This window comes from Lampris incognitus, chromosome 9 (genome assembly GCF_029633865.1).
Source record: "Lampris incognitus isolate fLamInc1 chromosome 9, fLamInc1.hap2, whole genome shotgun sequence".
NCBI lineage: Eukaryota > Metazoa > Chordata > Actinopteri > Lampriformes > Lampridae > Lampris > Lampris incognitus.
This window is the reverse complement of record NC_079219.1, coordinates 15051486-15073028: the sequence shown is the minus strand read 5'-3', so window position 1 is coordinate 15073028 and position 21543 is coordinate 15051486. Positions and strand designations below refer to the sequence as shown.

The 21543-nt window shown below is 44.0% G+C and overlaps 1 protein-coding gene across 1 annotated transcript in view; it reads right to left on the bottom strand.

Moving 5' to 3' along the window:
* Positions 1 to 21170, bottom strand: part of LOC130117763 (focal adhesion kinase 1-like) — a 102676-nt gene extending 81506 nt beyond the window's left edge. Inside the window, exon 1 of the mRNA XM_056285976.1 lies at positions 21150 to 21170. The gene's annotated coding sequence lies outside the window, so the exon portion shown is untranslated. The remainder of the gene's footprint in view (positions 1 to 21149) is intronic.
* Positions 21171 to 21543: the final 373 nt, after the last annotated feature.

Genomic DNA, 21543 nt, shown 5'->3' with positions numbered 1-21543 from the left:
ATGTGGCACTGATCATATCAACAGCTAACCAGTTAGATACAGCCATATCTAACGTAATGCAATACATCCCACATCTCTAAAGTTCATGCAGAGGTGCAGGGCAATTTAGACAAACTTATTGCTAAACAGGGAGAGAAAGGCAATGGAAGGGGAAGAGTTGATGGTGATGATGAATGTTAACTTGTGATTGAGATTCAAATTAAATTCATAAATATCATCATTTTTGTTTTACCTACCGATGCTATTAGTAAGGAAAATGATGGAATTGCATCAAATTAACTAAATATTTCTATACAACAGTTATGCTACATCAATCAAGTCCCTCAGCTGTGTGTGTGTGTGTGTGTGTGTGTGTGTGTGTGTGTGTGTGTGTGTGTGTGTGTGTGTGTGTGTGTGTGTGTGTGTGTGTGTGTGATGTGCTGTTGGCACGACTTTTGTTCACTCTTCTTTCACCTCTAAGTCCATCAAGAAGTCAGGTAAAAACCTATCTAGTCTCAACGCTTGACTTCTGGACAGCAGGGGCCTCATGTATCAATCGTTACTGTGGGCAAATTTGTTCTTCTACACCCTTGGAATTTTTCAGCCCTCAAGATTGTCTGACAGTCAGCAGCAAAGCATGGTGGTTATTTGTAATTCCTTCCTCCTAACATCTACTGTCGACCTCTTGCAACGAGCAATCACCCAGGCCTGCAAAGACACCAGTGTTAGCCAATCGGTGTCTAAATTCAGGGGTTACCTGGGTTCTACACTGGTCTCTGAGTCAAACTTCAGGTCTAAAAAATCCCATGGGTGTGTATGAACAAATTTGCCCATAGTAACGACTGACACATGAGGCCCCAGGAGACCCGACAGAGAATTAAAAGGTTTTCAGTTTAGTGGCATGTTTAGCTTTAAACCTGTGGCCCCAGGAGACCCGACAGAGAATTAAAAGGTTTTCAGTTTAGTGGCATGTTTAGCTTTAAACCTGTTCAGTGAATTCTCAAAACTGCCCCGCGTCCGCTTGCCTTGCTAGGCATCCAAGATGACCATTTGTATGTTGTGGCAGTGGCGTACACATCTATCAGTGGGTCGGAGAGCTAATGCTGTCCATTTGCAGGCAGACCATGTTAAGCCCATCTTAACAAACAGCTTCTTATCACTGCACCAACACACCATGGGAGGAAGAGAAGGGAAGAAAGGCAGAAAAAAATACAAGGGAAGGACAGAGAGAGAAGCCAAGAGAAGGAAGAGAGATACACAGAGAGAAGGGAAGAAAGAGGTAAGAGACGATCAATGAGGGTGCGAGAGACAGAGATCAAAAGGAGGGATTGAAGAGACAAACAGAGATAATGGGTTGAGAGAAGGATCTTTTCTGACAGAGAGAAGGCTAAGCTAGAGTGCGAAGCCTTGCCAAAAGCCAGGAGTCCCGTGAGTTGATCACACTAATCACATCGCAGCACACATGTGGCATCCCTCTTTGATATGAGGCTAAGGCGGACCTGATCCAAGCATGCCACATTAGCATGGCACAGCGCAACTGGAAACACTGAAGGAGAACGCACACTGTTCATTCTCATTTCAGTTAACTGTTGTTTATCATAGTCAGCTGAAACAATATGTAAGACGCAACCTGTAGGGACAGAGAATACTCCCCTGTCTGTTTCAGCTGTCCTCTGTATTCCTACAATTTCAATTCTGCAATTTGCAGGACACGACCAACGCAACACATACATACGGGTTATGTGCACACATAGGCTATTCCCTTGCACACAACTTGGTAACTTTGTGTGTTTAACAAGACAGACCAGGACAAAATTGGGATTTCTATTTTTTCCCCCTTTCTTTGTGTTATGAGGAGGAAAGATAAAATAGATTGCTTCCTGGTGTTACAGAATTTTCCGACTCCCAGGCAGAATCTGACACCCCTCAGCATGAACCGGGTACAGTTAGGGTTAAGGGTTAGGGTTGGGGGGAGGGGGGTGTTAGGGTTAGCCTAACCTAACCTAGCCTCACACCAAGGGGAGTCAGATTGTGCAGGGGAGTCGGAAATTCTTTAACACCGTAAACCTGCCATCGTCATGCAGCGTGTCTGGATGCGGTGGCACAAGGAAGATAAAGAAGGAGTAAAACATTAAGCTCGTACTGATGCCGCATACACACTGCCAACTTTCCAGGCAAAGGCTGTGAGAGATAAAACACCCTACATATGATGGAAACAAGTATGGCCAAAAATATGCAGGTATGCAGCTTGCATTTCATCCATGCTGAATTCGGTAAGGGCATCCAAGCAGCAATGTTTGGAGGGAGAGAGAAGATCCTGAAGCCAAATCCTGTACCCTCTGATCTTCTTTCAGCTGAAGCATTTTTATTACATAAACAATATTAATGCTTTTCAAACTCTGGCAAATGTAAGCAACAATCAGTAGCGTTCACTCCGCACTTTGACCTAAAACAGCTGTATGTTGCATTGTTACTCACATTTTCTTATGCAAGAAATTTATTTTGACGTAGCTCATTGAAGGTATAGCGGCAAACCAGGAAGTAAAAGTTATAGTTCTCACATTTACAGACTGTCCACCAGTCACTTTTCCATACGTGTTTGGCTGTGTTTCAGAGACAAACAGAAGACAGTCATATTATGGCTGCGAAAAGATTGTTATCCCTAAAATATATATAATGTTGAAAATCGTGGCCCTTTAATGGCAGCAATGGTGCAGTTGTTGTGAATTAAGCTCAAGATATTGACAAATTGCAAATATTTCTCTGCTGTTACACGACAGGGATTAAAGTTGAAGCAGTCGAGAGGGAACAGCTTGGAGTGACCACTAGCGGGTAGCATCTTCACAAAGTCCAAAATCTTACAATGTCAAATTCAATGGAAACGGCAATCACATATATGCATATGGTGTACTATATCAGCAAAGTGTTTCGATAGAGCATTTGAATAACTTCAGTAATCAATTTGAGGCAATATCCTGTGATATCTACCTGGAATTATGGGTTAATCAAAACAAAACTAGTTAAAAACCTAGTATATGAGGGGCATCCGGGTAGCATAGCGGCCTATTCTGTTGCCTACCAACACGGGGGCTCGCCAATTCGAATCGCCATGTTACGTCCGGCTTGGTCAGGCGTCCCTACAGACACAATTGGCCGTGTCTGTGGGTGGGAAGCCGGATGTGAGTATGTGTCCTGGTCGCTCCACTAGCGCCTGTTCTGGTCGGTCGGGACGCCTGTTCGGGGGGGGAGGGACTGGGGGGAATAGCGTGATCCTCCCACACGCTACGTCCCCCTGGCGAAACTCTCACTGTCAGGTGAAAAGAAGTGGCTGGCGACACCATATGTATCAGAGGAGACATGTGGTAGTCTGCAGCCCTCCCGGATCGGCAGAGGGGGTGCAGCAGCAATGGCTCGGAAGAGTGGGGTAATTGGCTGGATACAATTGGGGAGAAAAGGGGGGAAATTTTATAAAAGAAAAGTATATGGCTGGACCACGACTACCTTTATTAAACGGCTGTTTTTGCACGACTACATTTAAAAAGCGGCTGTTTTGACATCGGTTCCATGAACAGCTGATGACGTAATAGAAAGCTGTTCACACCGATTCATTTTGGAGGAGCAATGGCCAGCGGGGAAATTCCATCAGTCAGTCACTCGCTCACTCACGGACAGCCACATGTGTAGGGCTGGCCCTGCTGCTGCGGTCCAGCCAACTAGAGGCTCTTTACGTTTCTCCCTCCACTATCCCTCCTGTTTGTGTGTGTGTGTATGTATGTGCATATGACAGAGTTTCTCAAGTGTGTGATTACCTCCGCAGAGCTGCTAAAGACAGCTTGTTCTAACGATAAGCCAATCAGACAAGCTTTAAATCAATTGGGGAAACTAATGTCCAATCCTGCTGGTGACACACCTAGGTTTACTTGATCGACCGGAGTCCCTTTGCAAGCTCAATGTGTTGCTATTGTGATTAAGCACATGATGGGGCTGGAGACCGAAAAACCATTGAGAGAATTTGGGTGTAGCAGTTGGGATGAATCGGGGGGGGGGGGTTCGATATTGGCTGTATTTCAAACTAGCCGGCAGATGACTGCTAACAACCAGAGTAAGGCAGCAGCAATGAGTCGGCCGAACATAGCTGCTCTGTCATGCCATGATAGCTCGAGTCACTGGCTTCTTTCACCTCTCGAACCTGGCTCACAACCGCAGCTGGCACCTCAGACCTCACCCCCGCCTCACTTCTCACATATCCACTGTCATGCTTTGCTATATTAAAGAGCAAAATATGATGTAAAAATAAATCTTTAAAAAAAAACCTATGAGGGCTTTATGGTTACTTGTTTTTTTCTCTCCGCGAAACTGAATTTCCTTTCTCGTTTTAAGGATTCAGGTGGTGCCCTTTTGCAGACAGCTGTTTGCAATGAGTGCACGAGTAGAATCTGTGGGGCTTTAATCTACAGATCAACAGATTAAGCAAACGATATACAAACAGATAAGACAGAGGCATTATCAGGTGTATGTTAAAGAAATTAGGAGACAAACAAAAGGAAGGTTACATTTGTGGGAGAGAGGAAGATAGGAAAAGACAAGCCGAGTGGACACTTGAAACTAGACTTGCTGGCCTTGAGGAATAAACAGTGTGTTCCAACAAACATCTATGTTCAAAGGAACAACAATCGAATGAAAAATGGAATATCTGAACAGTGTAATTTTGTCTGAATTCCTTCTCCATGACTATTCCAAAATAACTGTTTACATGACTGCACGAAATCTGTTGCAAGCGTTTATGTCATCATAATAAAACCTCTTCACATGTGCAGAATCGACAGCGCCAATGTTGGCCTTTGTTTGAACAACTTGTTTCCATCCTCATGACCTCCAATGTGTGCGTTTTTTTAACCTGTGCTGTAAGCAGGCTTGGCATGCGACACAGGGAATTTGCATGTGTCCTGGACAGAGTTAATCTGCAAGTGGAGCTCAGATTCTCCACCTGCAAAGGCGATCTTTATCAACCAATAACTCTGTGCTTCGATCTGGGGGATGACAAGAGCACAGGGTTTTTGATATACAGCCGCAGCCAGTGCCCCTCTTCCCCACGTTTGATCAGCTAAACAATCAGTCAGCATGGCTGAGTGGTGCAATCAACACAAGTGAAACACGGAGACTCAGAAACAAAAAGATGACATGTATCTGATAAGACACTGACATAGGAACGGACGCTGACACGTGTTCGACAAACATAATTAAATCGAGCTTATCAATATCAGTTTAGGTTAGCAGTCATGACGATAAAGGAGAAGATTGGAAAAAAAGGAAAAGAAGAAGGATGGAATCCAGAGTGTGATCCAGGGAGTGTGTGAGGCAGATGCTAGCAGCGGTATATGCATGTGACGTGTCCACCTGTGAGTGCACAGGATTAGTCCCAGTAAATTCTGGTGTCTGAGATCCACGACTTATTGTAGTGCCTCTGGGCAGCAGACAGGCAGCTCTGCAGCCACCCACGAGCCCTGCAGTCATCCAACGACCAAGAGAAGAGCCAGAGCCCAAAGCACCGCAACCTTAAAGGAACACCGAGCCAACAGGGGGCCCAGGAGCCTACAGGGCAACAGCCCCGCACGCCCTCGAGGAGCCCAACCCAGTCCTCAAAAACACAAGCAGGGCCTGCACAGCTGAAGTGCACCTCCACCTAGGCGCGGGCACAGGACGCACCTGCAGGCGTGGGACGCAAGCCGCGGACAGCAAGCACTGACCGCCAGCATGGAGCTGGGCACTGTGACCAACAGACTGACGTGCCCCCGGAATCACCCACCCAGCGGGCAGGCGGGGGGGGGGCATCGTCATCCACACCCGATGTAGGGGCGAGGCCCACTGCACCACCGCTGGGGGTCACATACCAAGCACACACTCACGTAGCCAAATACACCCGGCCCACATCACCCGATGGCAACCCCCCCCCCACCACCTGGGGTATTCAGGGCCCTGCAAGCATCCGCAGACAACCAGACATGCGGTCTCCCCACCACCCCCCGCACCCTTCACAGAAAAGCCACACAGCAGGAGCAAGTCCGACAGCTGCCCCCTGCACCGCGGCTCACACCCACGATGACAAGCTGCCACCCAGGGGTTCAGGAAAGCACCTGGCAGCACTCACCGCAGCCCTGCTGGAACACAGCAGGAAGGAAACCACCCAGCACCGAGGACAATGCGATCCACCTGGGCAGGGGGCCCTCCCGACCACCCCCTGGCCGACCACCCACCCATGCCGACCCAGCCAAGACCCGCCCATTCCGGTAGTCCAAATGCTTATTGTGCGCACGTGTTGTGTATGGAGTTAAAATGGCGGGGAGTGGGGGGTATGAGTCGTTCAGGCTTAACAGGCCTGAGCCACTCACACACCCCCTGCACAGCAAACCCTGCCCTGGTAGTGCGTCTTGTTTGGAGTATGGTTTGTGTGAAAGTGTGTGTGTTTATATGTGTGAATTGCGGTTCATAGGAAACGTGTTATTACAAATATACTCCCAGAAGGTGACATCAGTGGTGACAGCAAGGTCTCTTTCCCACTCTGTGGTAGGTAAAGACACAGCGTCATCAGTTTTGTATATTCTGGAAAAAGGTTTTTTTTAAGCTAGCAATACAAGTCATCTCGTTGATCATCGGAGGTGGTTGAAGGGTGTAGTTACTTCATTTGAGTTTTGCTTTAAGAGACTGCTGCAGTTGGAGATATTGCAACCAATGTCATGCCTCTGGGTTAATGTTGGGAATGATAAAAATTAAACTGTTTTTGAAAATATGCTCCAGACTGGTGATTCCTTGTCACTTCCAAGACCAAGATTAATGGCTTTTTTTTTTAACCTGAAAATCTGGGTTGTGCCAAATTGAGCTTATTTGAGGATGGAGTATAACCTGAGAGTTTGTTGAATTTCCACCAAGCTGTCAGAGTTGTTGCGATAAATGGATTTTTAAAGCAACTGTTTCTTTACTGATTCAGAGAGAAATGGCAGATGAGATATTCATACTTCCTGATGTTCAGTTTGTTCTGTTTCTAGCCAAGTATGCTTTGATTGTTTCTTTGGCAATGAAGTGATGGTTAGCCAGATAGCAGTGTCTGAAGTTTGGGGTGGCTAGCTCGCCAGTCGGGTTTTTGTGTAGTGTTGTCAGTTTAATTCTTGTTTTTTTCCACTTCCAGTAGAAACTATTGGTTACAGAAACCAGGGCACTGAACCACTTATCTGTTGGTTGAACTGGGAAAATGTAGTTTATTTTTGGTAGTATATTCATTTTTACTGCTACTATCCTGCCAATTAGTGACAAAGGTAGGTTGTTCCAGCGGGTAAGGTCTTCTTCAATGGATTCAAGTAAAGGAGTAAAGTTAAGAGCAAACAGATCTGACAGATTGGTGAAGATATCAACACCCAGGTATCTAACATTGCCGGTTTTCTTTTTTGGGATTTTGAGATACTTTATTGGTCCCCATGGGGAAATTACGCTCCGCATTTAACCCATCCTAGTTGTGTAGCAGTGGGCAGCCATCATGCAGCACCCGGGGACCAACTCCAGTCCAACTTGCCATGCCTCGGTCAAGGGCACAGACTATTAACCCTAACATGCATGTCTTGTTGATGGTGGGGGAAACCGGAGCACCTGGAGAAAACCCACCGCAGACACGGGGAGAACATGCAAACTCCACACAGAGGACAACTCTGAGATGACCCCCCAAGGTTGGACAATGCCAGGGTTTGAACCCAGGACCTTCCTGCTGTGAGGCGACAGCGCTAACCACTGGGCCACCATGCTGTTGTGATGGTTAAAGGAAGAATCTGAGTTACAGCATTCCAGTTTTCCCCAGAGCGGCAGGACTGTAGTTTTAGACCAGTTTACTGAATGGTCTGAAATTGTTGAAAATGTTGATATAATCAACATGTTTAAATGTAAGAACAAATTTGTGATGTGCACAGTCCACTAATATTTATCACATGCCTTTTTTTTTTGGTTTCCTTGAGCAACTGTAAATGTCATTTACCATAAGTTAAAAAATGGGCACAAAATAATGTATTTCAGTAGACGTGTTATGTGGCTATTAACTACTAATATTCTCAAATTCAATGGCTTATGAAAAGGTTGGTCCAAACTATACGGTCCTAACTAAATATTAGGCACCATGCAAATGTGACTACCATCTACGAGAACTGCAACATGGGAAATTGGGATTTATTTTCAAAATACACATGATAAAATGTCTTGTGGTTGTCAGGAACAGCACCATGGGGTCAGACCTCAATCTTGCGCTCCAGTCATTTGGGAGGAAGTGGCTAACAGTAGCAGGAATGCACGTAGTATTTGTGGCAGCAGTAGTCTTCAAACGCCTACCATTGTCAGTGTTCCTCTTACACTATGGTAACTCGTGCTGCAGTTGCCATATTTTTCAAATGAACATTTCATCCATCTAATGCGAGCCTAATGTGAGCCTCATGTCTAAAGCACACAGACTTCCCAGTGAGGAAACATTAAAAGGGACATGAAACACAGACCGTTCATTAGAAGATGACAAAACTTATTCAGTGATGAAGACAAAAAGAGAAGCACAGGTGAAGTAGGCTTAATTTATCATCTCGGCTCTGCGTTGTAGAGCACAAGTCCCATATCAGCCTATTGAGTCGTTGATTTCCTTTCTGGGATTACCCGAGCTCAGCCTCAGAGTGCAATATACCCAGAATTCACACCCTAACAAACTTCAGACAGGCATTTTTAAAAACACATTAAACATAACGGGAGCCGTTGTGTGTCTCTAATGTTACGGAAGGCAATTCAACCATCCATAAATGCACAACATCGAACTTTACTAAGATCAGATGGCACAGTTAGAGATAGGAACAGCGAAGTCTGGAACACCCAAACTATCCATTTAGGGCTCAATATAAAGACAGCTGTATTGGTAATTATTTTGTTTATTTCTTAGACAATATTTTGCTCATTTAGACTCACTTCAGCTCATAGTTTGTTCTGCCAATTTCATATAATTTCCTCTAATCGCATAATCCAATTTGTTCCTGGCAGCGTCTTGTCTTAGACCAGTTAGCAGCAAGCGGAAAACTGGTAGCAGAAGCAACGCAGTGCTTGGCTCCCTCTCAATCCATCTCTCACTCTCTCCCTCTCATGTATAGTAGCAAATACTGTTGACTTTTAGGGTAGCAAGACCATTTTTTTTGGACAATGCAGATATGGTAAAACTCTAACCTGTGACAAAAGAGGATGAATAAATCAAAATGATCCAAAACGTTTCCTCAAATGGTTTCCTTCTTCAAAATTGTTCCTACGATAACACATCTTGGGCACCTTCACTGGCAATGTTGCCCCAAAAGAAATGACCACACACATTTACCCTGCGTATCACCGCCAATGGTACATTTTATTGAGGCATTCAAATACAGCGAGCATAAGAATTTTCAGTTCATAAAATGTTTTTTTTCCACATCTGGTTTCAAACTGAGCTCTAACCAACAAAAAAAAGATATAAAGCTGATGCTGACAGGAATAGTGTAGCTCTAAATCTCACTTTATTCCTTTACATCCCCGAGTCAGGAGTGGAAAGTAGAGCCGAACAGTACGTGCGTTCGTAAAAACGCTACTGAAACATCTCTGACGACAGCTTTGTTCATACACTTTTCACTTGCATTAAAAAAAAAAACCCTTAGAGCCTCTCCCTCCCACTCCATCTCTTATTTGCTTTCACTCACTCAGCCTTGTGATTCTCTCTCCCACTCACAGTGGTAGAAAACCATCGCCTCCGGCTGTCAACCACAGAAACGATGCCACAGTTGACACCATGCTAATGGCATTGTACAACTCCACAACTGACAACGAGACAACAAAACCACTGCTGCTGTAGTCCTTCTGGACTCATCACCATTTCAAACGAAAGCAGAGCCGAGCAGAACAGACCAGAACAGGATATAACTACCACGATAGAAGCGGTTAGTGGAGCTTTAATGGGGAGCATGAGGCGGCCATTTATGAGACTGTATTCCTTGTAGTATTGAGAGTACTGTGGAGGGAGGAAGGGAGGTGAGGGGAGAGGAAGGTCCAATTTACACAGGCAGAAAATACTGCTTTTCATATTTGACCTTGGCAAGAGCTCTAGGAGGGGCCATGTCTGATGTAAGGGAGCGAGAAAAACTCGTTTTTGAGAATCAAAAATTCAAGTGGCCAGAAAGAAGGATAATGAGTTAATTATTAATATTTGCCTCACAGGTAAAATATGTGGCTGGTGAGTAAAATCTGTTGGTTCTATGTACACATGCAGCATCACACTCCCCAACTAATCCGGCCCATTTATGGTGATAAAACCCGATTAGTTTTTCAATTGTTATCTGAGTCAAAAACAACAGAGATAGAGACCAGAAAAATTGCATTCCTGCACTACACTGTCAGTGATATTCATGCCTCTTTTTTTTTTAATTTCAAAATCGTATTTTTCTTCCATCTGCTTCAAATTTCTATAGAACAGAAGCATGAAAAATTTGCTATAAAACACTCCAGTATGGGATAAAATTAATTTGCTATACTGTATAATTTCATTGCATTAAACACTAGAGTGTTTGGTGCTTTCTAGAGGGTCTGAATTGCTTTGTGGATTAGAGATTTGCCAACACTCACTTCTGGGTAATATAGAGAACAGGTAAAAACAGTAAAACAGTTTCTTTCTGCTGGCTGTTATTCAAATGAAAGCTTAACATTGTCAAATAAATCTAACCATGTTGTATATACATGGATGGATGGATGGTACACTCTGTCATGTCCATTTACCTCAGGCATGTATGTAAATAACCTGCCAACATCTATTTCAGCATCTCTGATATATTCTCTGCACCACTGCACTTTATTGACTCTTATTTCGCCTGTATATAGTCAATCCTTGTGTATATATCTGAAGATGGTTGTGTTGTAGTGTTGTTATTCTATGTTAAATACACAGAGAGCCACGAAACCGGAGTCACATTCCATGTGTGTGCAAACCTACATGGCCAATAAAATCTGATTCTGACTCTGAGATATTCCCATTTGTATTTTTCTTAACGGAGATCCACTCAAGTTAACGAACAAATAATTTGTTCAAGTAGCCTCACAAAGCCAATCAGCTCGGGTTGAGTTTGCAAAACATCTGCCTTGCAAAGCTAAGGATCAATTGCTTTAGAAAACTTTAACTTGTGTAGCAAAATCAAGACGTGAGGAGCAAAACAAGAGAGTGCAGGTTTACTAATTGGCCCTTGCTGAACTCGCTGTAAATTGGAAGTGTATGTCACTGTGGGCGTTCACCACAGCGTGCCTTCTCTGAGGAAGATTCTGGAGACAGCACATCCCTGCCATTTGATCAGAACAAATTCCTTTCATTTCATATCACATGAGCAAAGCAAAATGAAGGTTGTGTATTTTGTGATTTTATTGAAATGCAAAGCTATTATGGCAGCTGTATCTCAAAACAAGACAAGATACTGTATCTCAAAACAATGAGCATCACTGTATTACAAACAGCAAGCCAAAAAAAATCCATCTATGATCTAAATTGGAGACCTCTCAAACTACTTTCTTGAACTGAACACATGCCATCATGTTGATTCTTTGACAATGTTATTCTCTCAGGTTACAAAAATATTACCCATGCGACTATTTCTCACATTTTTTTTCTTTGTTTGAAACAATACTGCATTCATGGGATTTTCTTTTGAGTTTCTGGGATTTGCTTTGCATTTCTGGGATCTGCATTGGAGTTTCTGGGATTTGGTTTGCATGGGATTTTTGTTGGTATTCCAAAATTTGCAGTGTTTTTTTCTGAACAAGGTTTAAGGGGTAGGGATGGGTGGGGCTTTCACCATTTGTGGCTCTGCTGCTTTTCTATTGGTCAGATCACAGATTAATTAACATACAGGTACAACTGGAAGAGTTTGGCTCACTCAAAGTGAGTGGTGGATGACAGCTGCTGCAGTTAATTAATCATATAACTAATGGCCGGCTCATTTCATTTACATGAGAAATAGGCCAAAATTCACATGACCAAGTTAGAGATCTGGCTTGCTGTCTCACCATTTTACATTTACCAAGCAAGCGCAGTGTAAAATAAATCACCAGCAGTAGCTATTTGACGTTAGCAAGGTAATGCTACCAAGGCTGAAATGGCAAACCAAAGCACCAACCTCAGCTCCGGGTTGGATGAAGTCACATAGGCTGGCCAAGGTTAGGAATGATGATACGAATAACATCCCACCCAAACATTTTAGTAATTATGTCTAGGCTATGTGCATTTGCAACCAGCCCCAACAGGCAAGGTTGGATTCGTTTTTCTAGAAGGAGCACCCTGCTGAATCAGTGCTCCAGTGCACCGTCTTTAGCCACTGGGTTACATTTAGCACTACCCCTAACCTGTCTGACAATTAGCATAAGTGGTATTTAATCAATCACAAAGACACAAAGTAAGGCACAAAAGCAGAAACAACACCTGTTTCAACAACTTGAACCCTTTCCCTGCAACGGTACAAGAATGACAAGTATACCAATATGGTGTAAGACTAAGGACATATGAAGACCAGAGATTGTTTACTGCAATCTTTGTCTGAATCTAGTCTCATACTTCACTTTCCCCAACAGGCCTACTTCCAGGTTAGGGACCGTATCTTTACTTAAAAACTGTCTGTTCCTCACAGACATGCTGCCTTTGGATAAGTTGTTACACAACCAGGGCAAAAGGATTTTGGACTTATTCTGCTATTTGCCAAATTATAGGATCAGGGCAGTGCTGAGTTAAGAACATACAGGGAGAGGCTCAGGGTAGTCTGCTGGTATTACTGATCGAGTAAAATTAACAACAGCCGAGACAAACTGAGGATAGAACTTTTATATTAGGTATAACCTTTCCCAGTACATTTTTATGTATAGAATATACTCAACTCCAGAAAGGCCAAAAAAAGTGATTCATGGGAGTGGAGTGGATGGGTGGGTGGGGGTATGAATGGGGTAAAAATGAAGAAACCAAGACTTTTGAATCATCCCTTGACTTGAGCTGCGTGACTGTCTGAAGTAAAGTTTTTTTCAGCTGCTATGCTGCATGCGGAAAACACAACGTTTAGAAAGGTTTATTCATGTTTGCATTAAAACAGATCTACTGCTGAATAGAACATGGATGATTAATACATACAGAGTATGTAAGCTAGGGGCTAGCATAATTTACTGTACTACAAATGGCCTGGTTCCTCAAAACAGTCAATTTTGAATGGGATTTTGTCTTGGCTCAAGCTGATTCTTTTGGATTCTCAACCTACAATGTTGAACAATGGAAGATTATTCTTTTCGCAAGCACCTTTTCACCTTGCCTTATATGCCATACAAGTCTCTCTAGTTGATCACATGGCAAAAGTTTGGCATCCATGTCTGGAAGGAGAACGCCACAGGCCCAGCTACAAAACAAATGGCACAAACAAAGCTTTGGAGGCTAACTCATGGAGAGCACCATGACTGTGACATGGTGCAGCATAACTACATATTAATGGCAGTGATGGAGTATGGTAGTGTTAGCCTATTAGTGTCAACGAAGCCATGGCCTCCTTTATAATCGGAGGAGCATGAATTTATCAAAAAATGAAACAAAAATTAGCACACTTGAGTAAAATGGATGTTTTTTTGTTTTTTGGATTTTTCCCCTTTTTTCTCTCCAGTTGTACACGGCCAATTACCCCACTCTTCCGAGCCATCCCGATCCACCCCCTCTGCCAATCCAGGGAGGGTTGCAGACTACCACATGCCTCCCCCCATACATGTGGAGTCGCCAGCCGCTTCTTTTCACCTGACAGTGAAGAATTTCACCAGGGGGACGTAGTGCGTGGGAGGATCACGCTATTCCCCCCAGTTCCCCCTCCCCCCCTGAAAAAGCGCCCTGACCGACTAGAGGAGGCGCTAGTGCAGTGACCAGGACACATACCCACATCCAGCTTCCCACCCACAGACAATTGTGTCTGTAAGGACGCCTGACCAAGCCGGAGGTAACACGGGGATTCGAACCAAAGATCCCCATGTTGGTAGGCATCGGAACAGCCACGCCACCCGGACACCCAAACGGATGTTTTTACTCTTCTTCCGAACAGGTTTGGCAAAGTTATATTTATGATTAGCTCAAAACTCAATGTTGTGGGCGTCCGGGTAGCATAGCGGTCTATTCTGTTGCCTACCAACACGTGATCGCCGGTCGAATCACCGTGTTACCTCCGGCTTCGTCAGGCGTCCCTACAGACACAATTGGCCGTGTCTGTGAGTGGGAAGTCGGATGTGGGTATGTGTCCTGGTCCTCTTGTCAGTCAAGATGCCTGTTTGGGAGGGAGGGGGGACTGGGGGGAATAGCATGATCCTCCCACACGCTACGTCTCCCTGGCGAAACGTCTCACTGTCAGGTGAAAAGAAGCGGCTTGCAACTCCGCATGTATTGGAGTAGGCATGTGGTAGTCTGTAGCCCTCCTCGGATCGGCCGAGGGGGCGCAGCAACAATCAGGATCGCTCGAAAGAGTGAGGTAAATGGCCAGGTACAATTGGGGAGAAAAAGGGGGAAAAAGTCCCCCCAAAAAACCAAAACTCAATGTTGTGTCTCTATTGTTTACTCACGAGGGACCAGATCCAAAAATGTGCAAAACCGAAAATTACAGCCATGCAGCAGGCATTAGGATTACCTGTATTTATAATAAGTGTGATTTTTGGCAAATGGCACAAATGAATCCATCCCTCTTGTTGCACTCCTGAAGCAGGAGGGCTCGTCCCCTTTCAACACGTTTGCATCAGAAAGGCCACAGATTTTCAATTCCCCCATATCTACTTCCGCTCCCTACGATTCAAAGAGGGATTTACTGATATTTGACCATCAATACAACTCTGTGGGAGCATTACAGTGCCATGTTTACCTACAGCGTTCTTGGGAAAGTTTTTTTTTTCTACATAGACCCATCAGTGTACTTTTACAATTACCACTGGCTCAAAAAACTGCAGTGAAGAACCACTTAGAGCTTGAAGTGGCCACTTAAATGAAGGGGGCTTTCAAAGGACCATTTAGTTTAAAAAAAAAAAAGAATAACAAAACTCCCAAAAAGCATTTACTTAATAAAAATAAGACTGTAGTTTTAAATCACAGCCCATCAAATCCCTTGTGGATTACAGTAACTTCCTTCCATTAAATTTTCATCATGACAAGAAATAGGCCTTGTCTATCACAGGTTTTCTCCTCAGTGTTCTCCTAAATATTATATATATTCGGGATGCACCGACACTGATACTGTTACCGGATATCAGGCCAACACCAGGCTAAAATAGAGCACCAGTATCGGAGATTTTAACCAAGACCAACATCTGATACCAAAAGCCATGAGTGTAATATCAAAGCAAAACGGCTTGATTCACTGTATTTCTGGCACATAGAAACCTGATGTCTTTAATGGTGGAAAAAAAAACTGATTGTATCCCAATTATTTTGCCCATTGACCCCAAACTATTTTTCTACATCTGCACTGTTCAGCGGAAGTGATGGATCGGATCACTACTCGGTACCAACTGATGCTGGAAAATTCGTACTTGGAATCGGTAATGGCAGTGGATGGATGGATGGATGGATGGATGGATGGCTAGATGGATAGATGGATAGATGGATAGATGGATAGATAGATAGATAGATAGATGTGAGAACAGAGTCTCACAAACAAAAACTGGCATCTGATGAGAATTAAGCCGATTTACAGTTAAACTCACTGAATGATTTATCATAACTCCATGCTGTCAATGCAATAGTAGGTTAAAAGGTAATGTTGTAATGGAAGTGATGTATGTTGCAGAAAAAAATTGCAATTAAAAAGTCTGATGTGTGAGTTTTATGCAGTTCAATGCCAATAGAAACACTTTGCATGATTTGGCAGTGGGGTTTTGTTCTTTAATTTGGGGGGGGGGGGAGTTTCGCATAGTTTCAAGAGACATGGCCACTGAGTGACTCTCTCTCCCTCAAAAAGGCAGTATTTTACAAAAACAAACCTATTTAACAAGGCACGTCGTGGCTCAGTGTGCAGTGCTCTGCACGACAATTAACAGCAATGAACACATTCTCAGGCATCTTCATCCAAACCACTACATCTGCGGTGTTGTGCAGGAGCCTCTAATCTTCCAAGTCTTTCAGATTCCATGATGGGAGGACAGTATCATCACTCAGGTATTGAAAGAAATACAAAAACAACCAATCATAAGATTCAAGTTTTTTTGGGGGGGGGGGGTTTGTGTCATGGAGCTGTTAAAATGAAGACTTATTTCATGATGAACCAGAGTAGCTTTACACAAACCCAAGCTATCCCTTTAAAGCAATGGGAACAGCAGCAATCCTCAAAACAACCGTGATGTAACACTCCCTGCAGCTGGAAGTGCCCAGCCCTGGGTTTGTATATCTGAATATCTTTTCAAAGCTCTCGAGGTGCACTTGATTTGTTGCCAGACACTTAAACAGCCTTATAAATGGAAACGTTAATGAAAAACACAAGTGAAATCAGTGCTGCTGATGATTATTCAGAATATGTTTGGCTTCTTCGGCTCTGGTCTGGCAGCCGCTGTGTTTGTTAAGAGTTGAACTATGTAGTAAAATATGATGTGAGATTTCTCCTTTCCCCGCTATTTTGGCTGTATGTGTAAAATTAAAGTAAGTAACTGAGCTAACATGGCGAGCCAACCCTCTTATAAGCCAGGGTACATAGTCTTATGCTATACTGACCTAAAGCGTGGCTGCCCATATCATGCTTGTGGTCACAGCAAACGTGCTACAACAGTGTTTGTTGTGGGTCAAGACCCAAAGCTTGATGGCACAGAGATAGCTATAGCTATAGCTCCGATAGCAGAAAACATGGCCTGAGGCGCAGGATGAGTGAAGGAAGCAGAACTGGCCTGGAATTCAGTACAGTTCAATAACAGCCACAACTGGAACAAGACAAGAGACAACACGATCAAGGTTTACCATTGATAGTAAGACAGCAGGTCTACCTTCATTTATCATATAGATTATGGGGCTATGTATCTTTTCACATATAACCCGAGACAGATGATAGATGACTACACAATGAGTCTTTGTACTATAAAGTATACACAATGTGGATTAATAGCTCCCTACAAACTCATTCTTCATAACGATAGTGAACAACCATAAACTTCCTTTCGGAGATCTAGTTATGTCACTTCAAGTGTCCATGGTACATAAAAAACAACAACAACAACAGACCGGTTCTTGCTCTGTATCTACTCCTTTGTCAGATGTAATCCTGCATGTAGGCTTGAGGGGAAGAAAAGTGACACTTGATAGCAGCAGCCTGTAGTTCTCTGGCTTCATTGACATGGAAACCGAAAATCAAATTTATACACAGATTTGATCATTTCAAGGCTTGTCTGAAGGGGGAGGAACATCAGAGATCCATATGGTTCCTCCCTGTCTCGGAACTCCCATGAAAATCTGATTTGGGCCAAAGAGAAATTTCGTTTTCAAATGGGGCCTTTTTTTTTTTTTGCTTTTGAATCCAGCCATTCAGAAACAGGGCAAGTGTGAGGTATCGGACAAGCAGAATAAAAATAACGATGGCAAAGGGCAAGATTTACAAATTCCATTTTATGACCTGTTAATATCATTCATGTGGGTAGTGTTGATCAATAAATGACAGATCTGACTTGTTCTTTATTCTTATTGTGATGCACCCGACGCGTGGCAATGTTTTGGTGACACTACTACAAATAGTAGTGGAAGCAGTACATGCAATTGTAGGAGGAACTGTAATAATAATAATAATAATAATAATAATAATAGGATAAGGCAGCAGCTACTTCATTTATCAGTGTACACCAGATACCAAACTGAAACAAAACACGGCAGGTAGACAGGTATGAAAGCACACCACAGATGAACGGGGAGCACACAATCACACTCTACTACGCAGCGGAGGGAAAATCCAAAAACAGCTCCGCTTTAACAGAGAAACATTTGCTTTATAAACCTTGTTTCTTTGTCAGTTCTCTTGGTACTCTGTTATCATAACAGACCATCCAGTCTACCAAAAGAGGAAGAAGGAAAAAAAGACCAGGCTCACACTGTATCCCACACCTTGGCTTCTTTGTTAGTGCTCCATGCTCTACCTGTCTGTGAGGTTTTCACATGCAACTGCTTGTACAGCGGTGAGCAGGGCAAATTCCTTTCCAACCCTCATCAAGCCAATCCTCCTCTATCTCGCTAGCATTGAACACCCACATTCCGACCAACTTTGAGCCAAAAACTTTCATCCACTTATTGATAAGACCAAAAGGGTCGGCAGAGCAACGTACCTCCATCGGTGCAGCCCAGGAAATCCCAAAACTGCATGTTGGCAGGTTGTACAGATTAAACCTCTGCGAGGACGCAGATGGCTGTAAATGTTCCTCTCCTGTCCTCCCACTTCCTAGTTCTCTGCTGTCATAGCTATAGGATAGGGAAAACACCCTCCCACAATTTCTCTCTCTCTCTCCCTCGATCTATCTATCTATCTACGTATCTGTCTCTCTCACACACACCTGGGGGCTGAGTTCTATTTCAAAACAGCTGCTTCCTTCTCCTCAACTCAACTCCCAAACGCCTCCTTTCTCCACCACTCCCCAATTCTTCCTCTACTCCTCTCCTGTTTAATTTACTCCATTTCTCTTCTTTCTCACCATCTGACCTCCGCTCATCTCCATCTATAGCTTCACTGACTGGAGAGGTGTAAGAGGTGTTACTCTGGATTTGAAACTGCTTGACATTGTCGATGCTGTCTCTGCCTATTTGGGAACGCTTAAGGTGATGGAGGGGAGGCAAGGAAGAGGAACAGGGAAAAGGCAAGAGAGTTTGGAGATGGGGAAAAGAAGCCACAGTAGAGTGCTGAAGCATGAACTGAAGCCTTCTCATCCTTTCTTAGCTCGCCCATTCAGCTTCCATGCACCTGAGCCCAGATGCATACCGAAACAAGGTTTAGGTTCAGACTCACATTTCTTACTTGGAATGAGAGATGTCCATATATGAATGTCTTTATGCATGCTAAACAATCCAGGTAAGAGAATCAAAGAAAGTTGAATCAGTTCATCTGGATACAACATTTATTGACAGAAACATTTCATCACTCATCCACGTGACCTCTTCAGTCTAAACTGACTGTAGGTATCTTCACCCTTATAAAAAATATAGTTGCATAACGACCGAAGACAATGATCAGTTTCATATGCAAACAGATGTGACCACTAACTAGAGTTTCAATGGCCCTGTGTACTATTCACAGAGGATTTGGGAATGTTTGCAATCACAGCATTATAAGATGGCGACAGACTATACTGTTATTGGCCATCTATGTTGAGAGGGAACGACCATCCCTGAACCGAGGGGGGAGGGGGGGCTAAGAGTACATCTGTCGCCATCTTCCAATGCTGTGATTGCAAACATTCCAAAATCCTTTGTGAATATGGCCACATGGCCATTGTAACTCTAGTTAATGGTCACGCTCATATTTGCATATGAAACTGATCGCTGGTTTCGGTCATTTAGGCAACTGTTTTGTTTATAAGGATGGGGACACCTGCAGTCAGTGTAGACCGAAGAGGTCACTTAGATGAGTGATGAAACGTTTCTGTCAGTAAACGTTGTATCCAGATGAACCGATTCAACATTCTGTCCAACATGGTGTCCATCTATGAACAATGACCAGATGATTATTCTTAAGAGAAAAATGTTTGTAAAATCTTCGGGGCATACAAGCAAGACAGAAATTCACACACTTGGCCCCTTTTTTTATCACTCCAAGAAAAGATATGACACACGGTGCTAAGTAGAAACCCAGTCTAGCATACATTAAGTAGATTTCTGATAACATGTAAGTTGTGAACAGCTCGTGTAAATCCTCTCAGTTCAATCGATTTAGGAACGGATTTTCCTTTTCTAAATCGCCGCAAACCTTCTGATGTCAGAAGGTCTCAATAGCCAACACTAAAGAGGAGCAACTGGGGATGGATGCTCGCTCATCAGCAATTTGACTTTCTAGTCATATTTTGAACTGATTCAACCGAACGTAAAATCATTCAAGCCCCGTCACAGTGGCGTCTAATGGGGTTGTGCTTGATCCGCAGCACACAGCGGCTCTCTGCTCCCTGTCATCACAAACTGACCTTGATCGTGTCTCATACAGGAAGCTGTCAAAGTTGTTCTGTCAGTTTACAAGACTAACTGGGTCCTGAGTGGACCCACCAGCTGAGAAACACTGCTTAAGAGTATGGATGGGGCAGGTCGACCAGGAAGAAAATCAGGAAATTACAAGTGGGGAAAATAACAGGAATCCTCACTAAGGAACTAAACTAAGTGTCCAATGTGCCCTGAAATGTCAAAGAAACAAACGATGAATCAACCCAGCATCGCTGTTGTTCTGGGGCTAGACTGAATATGCCAATATTAACCATGGTATTTTTTGCAACAGAACTCAAAAATGTATATACACCTCCTAGGTGTCCGGAACAAGCGTGAATTGGTGTTCGTCCAGAATCTCTGTGCATATAATTGGGCCTACACCAACAACAGTTAAGTCATTTCCACAAGGTAGCAAGCAAACCCATTTCATTGATAGGCACTGGGCAATAAAATAGTCGCCTTTGTTGGAAAATTGTTGCATGGAAGATCATGTATTCAGTCCTGTGGTTGCCACGATTCAACGACACACACACACACACACACACACACACACACACACACACACACACACACACACACACACACACACACACACACAAAATCTTTTGCAAAAAAAAAAGTTACATTTATATGTCAAGAGATCCTCGTCCGCCTGGACCTTTGGACCAGGCATCAGAGAGAGAGTGAGGAGAGGGAGGTTTCGGCTACTGCACCACTATCTGCTAGGAATACAAATTAATTGGTGTTGTAAAAAAAAAAGACCCGTACGTCTTTTATCACATAGTCACCTTGCTGCAGCTTGTGCCAGAGCTCACCTCTAAAAACACGCCGGCCGTACGACGGTATCGCCCCCATTGTCTGTGTCAGTTAACCCCCGTATGCTAAGCTAGCTCAGCTAACGGTGGGATATTCCCACTCATTCTGCCCCCCGAGCAGGATCCCGCTGGATACTCACCCTCCCTGTGGCCCCGCAGACCCGCCGCGCCTTGGTTTGGACTCAGCGACCACGTATTCCGACCGGCGTGCTGTTATTGTGTTAACCTCGTAGCACTGTTGTGGAGGTAGACACGGCAGAGTCCCCTTATTCCCCCCACCCCTCCCACGTTCGGGGTTCCCTTTCTGTTTATGCCTCCACAACAGCGCCGTGCCCGGCTGTCGGTGTCCAGTGACGCTGCTTACGTTAGCTGCTAACGTTAGCTACGTGCGGTCAACGCTGCTGCCGCCGCCGCCGCTGTTGCTGCTGCTGCTGCTGGATCCGGAGGTTTTCCAACATGGCTGAAGCCGCCAGCCGGGCGGGCAGGCACATAAAGCGGACTACAAGGGTCCAAAGCGGTGCTCTGCTCTCTACG